At 48.6% G+C, this 7,500-nt stretch overlaps 23 non-coding genes across 23 annotated transcripts in view; all 23 read left to right on the top strand.

Moving 5' to 3' along the window:
- LOC128463092 (5S ribosomal RNA) overlaps positions 1-96 on the top strand; it is a 119-nt gene extending 23 nt beyond the window's left edge. The window contains exon 1 of the ribosomal RNA XR_008343005.1: positions 1-96. This exon is cut by the window's left edge and continues 23 nt beyond it. This is a non-coding gene — a ribosomal RNA (5S ribosomal RNA).
- Positions 97-308: 212 nt separating this feature from the next.
- Positions 309-427, top strand: LOC128463307 (5S ribosomal RNA). Its single transcript, XR_008343209.1, has one exon. It is a non-coding gene; the product is annotated as a 5S ribosomal RNA (ribosomal RNA).
- A 186-nt stretch (positions 428-613) lies between these two features.
- LOC128462564 (5S ribosomal RNA) lies at positions 614-732 on the top strand. Its single transcript, XR_008342506.1, has one exon. It is a non-coding gene; the product is annotated as a 5S ribosomal RNA (ribosomal RNA).
- Positions 733-926: 194 nt separating this feature from the next.
- Positions 927-1,045, top strand: LOC128465453 (5S ribosomal RNA). Its single transcript, XR_008345230.1, has one exon. It is a non-coding gene; the product is annotated as a 5S ribosomal RNA (ribosomal RNA).
- A 227-nt stretch (positions 1,046-1,272) lies between these two features.
- LOC128465889 (5S ribosomal RNA) lies at positions 1,273-1,391 on the top strand. The gene has a single exon (XR_008345371.1). It is a non-coding gene; the product is annotated as a 5S ribosomal RNA (ribosomal RNA).
- Positions 1,392-1,624: 233 nt separating this feature from the next.
- On the top strand, positions 1,625-1,743 carry LOC128465279 (5S ribosomal RNA). Its single transcript, XR_008345067.1, has one exon. It is a non-coding gene; the product is annotated as a 5S ribosomal RNA (ribosomal RNA).
- Positions 1,744-1,976: 233 nt separating this feature from the next.
- On the top strand, positions 1,977-2,095 carry LOC128465877 (5S ribosomal RNA). Its single transcript, XR_008345369.1, has one exon. It is a non-coding gene; the product is annotated as a 5S ribosomal RNA (ribosomal RNA).
- Positions 2,096-2,343: 248 nt separating this feature from the next.
- On the top strand, positions 2,344-2,462 carry LOC128462829 (5S ribosomal RNA). Its single transcript, XR_008342756.1, has one exon. It is a non-coding gene; the product is annotated as a 5S ribosomal RNA (ribosomal RNA).
- A 186-nt stretch (positions 2,463-2,648) lies between these two features.
- On the top strand, positions 2,649-2,767 carry LOC128462594 (5S ribosomal RNA). Its single transcript, XR_008342535.1, has one exon. It is a non-coding gene; the product is annotated as a 5S ribosomal RNA (ribosomal RNA).
- Positions 2,768-2,958: 191 nt separating this feature from the next.
- LOC128464845 (5S ribosomal RNA) lies at positions 2,959-3,077 on the top strand. Its single transcript, XR_008344655.1, has one exon. It is a non-coding gene; the product is annotated as a 5S ribosomal RNA (ribosomal RNA).
- Positions 3,078-3,313: 236 nt separating this feature from the next.
- Positions 3,314-3,432, top strand: LOC128462422 (5S ribosomal RNA). Its single transcript, XR_008342371.1, has one exon. It is a non-coding gene; the product is annotated as a 5S ribosomal RNA (ribosomal RNA).
- A 183-nt stretch (positions 3,433-3,615) lies between these two features.
- LOC128462581 (5S ribosomal RNA) lies at positions 3,616-3,734 on the top strand. The gene has a single exon (XR_008342523.1). It is a non-coding gene; the product is annotated as a 5S ribosomal RNA (ribosomal RNA).
- Positions 3,735-3,920: 186 nt separating this feature from the next.
- LOC128463216 (5S ribosomal RNA) lies at positions 3,921-4,039 on the top strand. Its single transcript, XR_008343123.1, has one exon. It is a non-coding gene; the product is annotated as a 5S ribosomal RNA (ribosomal RNA).
- Positions 4,040-4,248: 209 nt separating this feature from the next.
- LOC128464635 (5S ribosomal RNA) lies at positions 4,249-4,367 on the top strand. Its single transcript, XR_008344458.1, has one exon. It is a non-coding gene; the product is annotated as a 5S ribosomal RNA (ribosomal RNA).
- Positions 4,368-4,576: 209 nt separating this feature from the next.
- LOC128462767 (5S ribosomal RNA) lies at positions 4,577-4,695 on the top strand. The gene has a single exon (XR_008342698.1). It is a non-coding gene; the product is annotated as a 5S ribosomal RNA (ribosomal RNA).
- A 213-nt stretch (positions 4,696-4,908) lies between these two features.
- On the top strand, positions 4,909-5,027 carry LOC128463779 (5S ribosomal RNA). The gene has a single exon (XR_008343655.1). It is a non-coding gene; the product is annotated as a 5S ribosomal RNA (ribosomal RNA).
- Positions 5,028-5,239: 212 nt separating this feature from the next.
- Positions 5,240-5,358, top strand: LOC128464105 (5S ribosomal RNA). The gene has a single exon (XR_008343960.1). It is a non-coding gene; the product is annotated as a 5S ribosomal RNA (ribosomal RNA).
- A 203-nt stretch (positions 5,359-5,561) lies between these two features.
- On the top strand, positions 5,562-5,680 carry LOC128464961 (5S ribosomal RNA). Its single transcript, XR_008344766.1, has one exon. It is a non-coding gene; the product is annotated as a 5S ribosomal RNA (ribosomal RNA).
- Positions 5,681-5,895: 215 nt separating this feature from the next.
- Positions 5,896-6,014, top strand: LOC128465866 (5S ribosomal RNA). The gene has a single exon (XR_008345368.1). It is a non-coding gene; the product is annotated as a 5S ribosomal RNA (ribosomal RNA).
- Positions 6,015-6,268: 254 nt separating this feature from the next.
- Positions 6,269-6,387, top strand: LOC128465195 (5S ribosomal RNA). The gene has a single exon (XR_008344986.1). It is a non-coding gene; the product is annotated as a 5S ribosomal RNA (ribosomal RNA).
- A 230-nt stretch (positions 6,388-6,617) lies between these two features.
- On the top strand, positions 6,618-6,736 carry LOC128465855 (5S ribosomal RNA). Its single transcript, XR_008345367.1, has one exon. It is a non-coding gene; the product is annotated as a 5S ribosomal RNA (ribosomal RNA).
- Positions 6,737-6,972: 236 nt separating this feature from the next.
- LOC128465032 (5S ribosomal RNA) lies at positions 6,973-7,091 on the top strand. The gene has a single exon (XR_008344831.1). It is a non-coding gene; the product is annotated as a 5S ribosomal RNA (ribosomal RNA).
- A 207-nt stretch (positions 7,092-7,298) lies between these two features.
- On the top strand, positions 7,299-7,417 carry LOC128463412 (5S ribosomal RNA). The gene has a single exon (XR_008343311.1). It is a non-coding gene; the product is annotated as a 5S ribosomal RNA (ribosomal RNA).
- The last annotated feature ends 83 nt before the right edge of the window (positions 7,418-7,500 follow it).

Raw genomic sequence — 7,500 nt, 5'->3', positions numbered from 1 at the left:
AGCGCACGATCTCGTCTGATCTCGGAAGCTAAGCAGGGTTGGGCCTGGTTAGTACTTGGATGGGAGACCGCCTGGGAATACCAGGTGTTGTAGGCTTTTAATTTTTTCTCACAGTCCGGGGAGAGCTTTTTGCCATGTGTTTCTTGCTCATCATCAAAGCTTTAAACCCTTATTTGAACCTTCTCACCTTCTCTGTCCTGTCCCAGGGCTTATAATTATTTCTGTCTGACGACAAGCAGCAGCAGCAGCAGCAGCAGCAGCAGCAGCAGCAGCAGAAGAATAAGAGAAGTAAAATAAAAAACTTTCACACCTGCGGCCATACCACCCTGAAAGCGCCCGATCTCGTCTGATCTCGGAAGCTAAGCGGGGTTGGGCCTGGTTAGTACCAGGATGGGAGACCGCCTGGGAATACCAGGTGTTGTAAGCTTTTTCTTTTCTCACAGTCCGGGGAGAGCTTTTTGCCATGTGTTTCTTGCTCATCATCAAAGCTTTAAACCCTTATTTGAACCTTCTCACCTTCTCTGTCCTGTCCCAGGGCTTATAATTCTTTCTGTCTGACGACAAGCAGCAGCAGCAGCAACAGAATAAGAGAAGTAAAATAAAAAATTTTCACACCTGCGGCCATACCACCCTGAAAGCGCCCGATCTCGTCTGATCTCGGAAGCAAAGCAGGGTTGGGCCTGGTTAGTACTTGGATGGGAGACCGCCTGGGAATACCAGGTGTTGTAGGCTTTTAATTTTTTCTCACAGTCCGGGGAGAGCTTTTTGCCATGTGTTTCTTGCTCATCATCAAAGCTTTAAACCCTTATTTGAACCTTCTCACCTTCTCTGTCCTGTCCCAGGGCTAATAATTCTTTCTGTCTGACGACAAGCAGCAGCAGCAGCAGCAGCAACAGAATAAGAGAAGTAAAATAAAAAACTTTCACACCTGCGGCCATACCACCCTGAAAGCGCCCAATCTTGTCTGATCTCGGAAGCTAAGCAGGGTTGGGCCTGGTTAGTACCTGGATGGGAGACCGCCTGGGTATACCAGGTGTTGTAGGCTTTTAATTTTTTCTCACAGTCCGGGGAGAGCTTTTTGCCATGTGTTTCTTGCTCATCATCAAAGCTTTAAACCCTTATTTGAACCTTCTCACCTTCTCTGTCCTGTCCCAGTGCTTATAATTCTTTCTGTGTGACGACAAGCAGCAGCAGCAGCAGCAGCAGCAGCAGCAGCAGCAGCAGCAGCAGCAGCAGCAACAGAATAAGAGAAGTAAAATAAAAAACTTTCACACCTGCGGCCATACCACCCTGAAAGCGCCCGATCTCGTCTGATCTCGGAAGCTAAGCAGGGTTGGGCCTGGTTAGTACCTGGATGGGAGACCGCCTGGGAATACCAGGTGTTGTAGGCTTTTAATTTTTTCTCACAGTCCGGGGAGAGCTTTTTGCCATGTGTTTCTTGCTCATCATCAAAGCTTTAAACCCTTATTTGAACCTTCTCACCTTCTCTGTCCTGTCCCAGGGCTTATAATTCTTTCTGTCTGACGACAAGCAGCAGCAGCAGCAGCAGCAGCAGCAGCAGCAGCAGCAGCAGCAGCAGCAGCAGCAGCAACAGAATAAGAGAAGTAAAATAAAAAACTTTCACACCTGTGGCCATACCACCCTGAAAGCGCCTGATCTCGGCTGGTCTCGGAAGCTAAGCAGGGTTGGGCCTGGTTAGTACCTGGATGGGAGACCGCCTGGGAATACCAGGTGTTGTAGGCTTTTAATTTTTTCTCACAGTCCGGCGAGAGCTTTTTGCCATGTGTTTCTTGCTCATCATCAAAGCTTTAAACCCTTATTTGAACCTTCTCACCTTCTCTGTCCTGTCCCAGGGCTTATAATTCTTTCTGTCTGACGATGACAAGCAGCAGCAGCAGCAGCAGCAGCAGCAGCAGCAGCAGCAGCAGCAGCAGCAGCAGCAACAGAATAAGAGAAGTAAAATAAAATACTTTCACACCTGCGGCCATACCACCCTGAAAGCGCCCGATCTCGTCTGATCTCGGAAGCTAAGCAGGGTTGGGCCTGGTTAGTACCTGGATGGGAGACCGCCTGGGAATACCAGGTGTTGTAGGCTTTTAATTTTTTCTCACAGTCCGGGGAGAGCTTTTTGCCATGTGTTTCTTGCTCATCATCAAAGCTTTAAACCCTTATTTGAACCTTCTCACCTTCTCTGTCCTGTCCCAGTGCTTATAATTCTTTCTGTGTGACGACAAGCAGCAGCAGCAGCAGCAGCAGCAGCAGCAGCAGCAGCAGCAGCAGCAGCAGCAGCAGCAGCAGCAGCAGCAGCAGCAGAATAAGAGAAGTAAAATAAAAAACTTTCACACCTGCGGCCATACCACCCTGAAAGCGCCCGATCTCGTCTGATCTCGGAAGCTAAGCAGGGTTGGGCCTGGTTAGTACCAGGATGGGAGACCGCCTGGGAATACCAGGTGTTGTAAGCTTTTTCTTTTCTCACAGTCCGGGGAGAGCTTTTTGCCATGTGTTTCTTGCTCATCATCAAAGCTTTAAACCCTTATTTGAACCTTCTCACCTTCTCTGTCCTGTCCCAGGGCTTATAATTATTTCTGTCTGACGACAAGCAGCAGCAGCAGCAACAGAATAAGAGAAGTAAAATAAAAAACTTTCACACCTGCGGCCATACCACCCTGAAAGCGCCCGATCTCGTCTGATCTCGGAAGCTAAGCAGGGTTGGGCCTGGTTAGTACTTGGATGGGAGACCGCCTGGGAATACCAGGTGTTGTAGGCTTTTAATTTTTTCTCACAGTCCGGGGAGAGCTTTTTGCCATGTGTTTCTTGCTCATCATCAAAGCTTTAAACCCTTATTTGAACCTTCTCACCTTCTCTGTCCTGTACCAGGGCTAATAATTCTTTCTGTCTGACGACAAGCAGCAGCAGCAGCAGCAACAGAATAAGAGAAGTAAAATAAAAAACTTTCACACCTGCGGCCATACCACCCTGAAAGCGCCCAATCTTGTCTGATCTCGGAAGCTAAGCAGGGTTGGGCCTGGTTAGTACCTGGATGGGAGACCGCCTGGGAATACCAGGTGTTGTAGGCTTTTAATTTTTTCTCACAGTCCGGGGAGAGCTTTTTGCCATGTGTTTCTTGCTCATCATCAAAGCTTTAAACCCTTATTTGAACCTTCTCACCTTCTCTGTCCTGTCCCAGGGCTTATAATTCTTTCTGTGTGACGACAAGCAGCAGCAGCAGCAGCAGCAGCAGCAGCAGCAGCAGCAGCAGCAGCAGCAGCAGCAGCAGCAACAGAATAAGAGAAGTAAAATAAAAAACTTTCACACCTGCGGCCATACCACCCTGAAAGCGCCCGATCTCGTCTGATCTCGGAAGCTAAGCAGGGTTGGGCCCGGTTAGTACCTGGATGGGAGACCGCCTGGGAATACCAGGTGTTGTAGGCTTTTTCTTTTCTCACAGTCCGGGGAGAGCTTTTTGCCATGTGTTTCTTGCTCATCATCAAAGCTTTAAACCCTTATTTGAACCTTCTCACCTTCTCTGTCCTGTCCCAGGGCTTATAATTCTTTCTGTCTGACGACAAGCAGCAGCAGCAACAGAATAAGAGATGTAAAATAAAAAACTTTCACACCTGCGGCCATACCACCCTGAAAGCGCCCGATCTCGTCTGATCTCGGAAGCTAAGCAGGGTTGGGCCTGGTTAGTACTTGGATGGGAGACCGCCTGGGAATACCAGGTGTTGTAGGCTTTTAATTTTTTCTCACAGTCCGGGGAGAGCTTTTTGCCATGTTTCTTGCTCATCATCAAAGCTTTAAACCCTTATTTGAACCTTCTCACCTTCTCTGTCCTGTCCCAGGGCTTATAATTCTTTCAATCTGACGACAAGCAGCAGCAGCAGCAACAGAATAAGAGAAGTAAAATAAAACACTTTCACACCTGTGGCCATGCCACCCTGAAAGCGCCCGATCTCGTCTGATCTCGGAAGCTAAGCAGGGTTGGGCCTGGTTAGTACCTGGATGGGAGACCGCCTGGGAATACCAGGTGTTGTAGGCTTTTAATTTTTTCTCACAGTCCGGGGAGAGCTTTTTGCCATGTGTTTCTTGCTCATCATCAAAGCTTTAAACCCTTATTTGAACCTTCTCACCTTCTCTGTCCTGTCCCAGGGCTTATAATTATTTCTGTCTGACGACAAGCAGCAGCAGCAGCAGCAGCAGCAGCAGCAGCAGCAGCAGAATAAGAGAAGTAAAATAAAAAACTTTCACACCTGCGGCAATACCACCCTGAAAGCGCGTGATCTCGTCTGATCTCGGAAGCTAAGCAGGGTTGGGCCTGGTTAGTACCTGGATGGGAGACCGCCTGGGAATACCAGGTGTTGTAGGCTTTTAATTTTTTCTCACAGTCCGGGGAGAGCTTTTTGCCATGTGTTTCTTGCTCATCATCAAAGCTTTAAACCCTTATTTGAACCTTCTCACCTTCTCTGTCCTGTCCCAGGGCTTATAATTCTTTCTGTGTGACGACAAGCAGCAGCAGCAGCAGCAGCAGCAGCAGCAGCAGCAACAGAATAAGAGAAGTAAAATAAAAAACTTTCACACCTGCGGCCATACTACCCTGAAAGCGCCCGATCTCGTCTGATCTCGGAAGCTAAGCAGGGTTGGGCCTGGTTAGTACCTGGATGGGAGACCGCCTGGGAATACCAGGTGTTGTAGGCTTTTTCTTTTCTCACAGTCCGGGGAGAGCTTTTTGCCATGTGTTTCTTGCTCATCATCAAAGCTTTAAACCCTTATTTGAACCTTCTCACCTTCTCTGTCCTGTCCCAGGGCTTATAATTCTTTCTGTCTGACGACAAGCAGCAGCAGCAGCAGCAGCAGCAGCAGCAGCAGCAGCAGCAACAGAATAAGAGAAGTAAAATAAAAAACTTTCACACCTGCGGCAATACCACCCTGAAAGCGCCCGATCTCGTCTGATCTCGGAAGCTAAGCAGGGTTGGGCCTGGTTAGTACCTGGATGGGAGATCGCCTGGGAATACCAGGTGTTGTAGGCTTTTAATTTTTTCTCACAGTCCGGGGAGAGCTTTTTGCCATGTGTTTCTTGCTCATCATCAAAGCTTTAAACCCTTATTTGAACCTTCTCACCTTCTCTGTCCTGTCCCAGGGCTTATAATTCATTCTGTCTGACGACAAGCAGCAGCAGCAGCAGCAGCAGCAGCAGCAGCAGCAGCAACAGAATAAGAGAAGTAAAATACAAAACTTTCACACCTGCGGCCATACCACCCTGGAAGCACCCGATCACGTCTGATCCCGGAAGCTAAGCAGGGTTGGGCCTGGTTAGTACCTGAATGGGAGACCGCCTGGGAATACCAGGTGTTGTAGGCTTTTAATTTTTTCTCACAGTCCGGGGAGAGCTTTTTGCCATGTGTTTCTTGCTCATCATCAAAGCTTTAAACCCTTATTTGAACCTTCTCACCTTCTCTGTCCTGTCCCAGGGCTTATAATTCTTTCTGTCTGTCGACAAGCAGCAGCAGCAGCAGCAGCAGCAGCAGCAACAGAATAAGAGAAGTAAAATAAAAAACTTTCACACCTGCGGCCATACCACCCTGAAAGCGCCTGATCTCGGCTGGTCTCGGAAGCTAAGCAGGGTTGGGCCTGGTTAGTACCTGGATGGGAGACCGCCTGGGAATACCAGGTGTTGTAGGCTTTTAATTTTTTCTCACAGTCCGGGGAGAGCTTTTTGCCATGTGTTTCTTGCTCATCATCAAAGCTTTAAACCCTTATTTGAACCTTCTCACCTTCTCTGTCCTGTCCCAGGGCTTATAATTCTTTCTGTCTGACGATGACAAGCAGCAGCAGCAGCAGCAGCAGCAGCAGCAGCAGCAGCAACAGAATAAGAGAAGTAAAATAAAATACTTTCACACCTGCGGCCATACCACCCTGAAAGCGCCCGATCTCGTCTGATCTCGGAAGCTAAGCAGGGTTGGGCCTGGTTAGTACCTGGATGGGAGACCGCCTGGGAATACCAGGTGTTGTAGGCTTTTAATTGTTTCTCACAGTCCGGGGAGAGCTTTTTGCCATGTGTTTCTTGCTCATCATCAAAGCTTTAAACCCTTATTTGAACCTTCTCACCTTCTCTGTCCTGTCCCAGGGCTTATAATTCTTTCTATCTGACGACAAGCAGCAGCAGCAGCAGCAGCAGCAGCAGCAGCAGCAGCAGCAGCAGCAGCAGCAGCAGCAGCAGCAGCAGCAGCAGCAGCAACAGAATAAGAGAAGTAAAATAAAAAACTTTCACACCTGCGGCCATACCACCCTGAAAGCGCCCAATCTCGTCTGATATAGGAAGCTAAGCAGGGTTGGGCCTGGTTAGTACCTGGATGGGAGACCGCCTGGGAATACCAGGTGTTGTAGGCTTTTAATTTTTTCTCACAGTCCGGGGAGAGCTTTTTGCCATGTGTTTCTTGCTCATCATCAAAGCTTTAAACCCTTATTTGAACCTTCTCACCTTCTCTGTCCTGTCCCAGGGCTTATAATTCTTTCTGTGTGACGACAAGCAGCAGCAGCAGCAGCAGCAGCAGCAGCAGCAGCAGCAGCAGCAGCAGCAGCAGCAACAGAATAAGAGAAGTAAAATAAAAAACTTTCACACCTGCGGCCATACCACCCTGAAAGCGCCCGATCTCGTCTGATCTCGGAAGCTAAGCAGGGTTGGGCCTGGTTAGTACCTGGATGGGAGACCGCCTGGGAATACCAGGTGTTGTAGGCTTTTAATTTTTTCTCACAGTCCGGGGAGAGCTTTTTGCCATGTGTTTCTTGCTCATCATCAAAGCTTTAAACCCTTATTTGAACCTTCTCACCTTCTCTGTCCTGTCCCAGGGCTTATAATTATTTCTGTCTGACGACAAGCAGCAGCAGCAGCAGCAGCAGCAGCAGCAGCAGCAGCAGCAGCAGCAGCAGCAGCAGCAGCAGAAGAATAAGAGAAGTAAAATAAAAAACTTTCACACCTGCGGCCATACCACCCTGAAAGCGCCCGATCTCGTCTGATCTCGGAAGCTAAGCGGGGTTGGGACTGGTTAGTACCAGGATGGGAGACCGCCTGGGAATACCAGGTGTTGTAAGCTTTTTCTTTTCTCACAGTCCGGGGAGAGCTTTTTGCCATGTGTTTCTTGCTCATCATCAAAGCTTTAAACCCTTATTTGAACCTTCTCACCTTCTCTGTCCTGTCCCAGGGCTTATAATTCTTTCTGTGTGACGACAAGCAGCAGCAGCAGCAGCAGCAGCAGCAGCAGCAGCAACAGAATAAGAGAAGTAAAATAAAAAACTTTCACACCTGCGGCCATACCACCCTGAAAGCGCCCGATCTCGTCTGATATCGGAAGCTAAGCAGGGTTGGGCCTGGTTAGTACCTGGATGGGAGACCGCCTGGGAATACCAGGTGTTGTAGGCTTATTCTTTTCTCACAGTCCGGGGAGAGCTTTTTGCCATGTGTTTCTTGCTCATCATCAAAGCTTTAAACCCTTATTTGAACCT

Source organism: Spea bombifrons, chromosome 9 (assembly GCF_027358695.1).
Source record: "Spea bombifrons isolate aSpeBom1 chromosome 9, aSpeBom1.2.pri, whole genome shotgun sequence".
Taxonomy (NCBI): Eukaryota; Metazoa; Chordata; class Amphibia; order Anura; family Pelobatidae; genus Spea; species Spea bombifrons.
The sequence above is the reverse complement of the archived record's forward strand: the minus strand, read 5'-3'. Positions and strand labels throughout refer to the sequence as shown.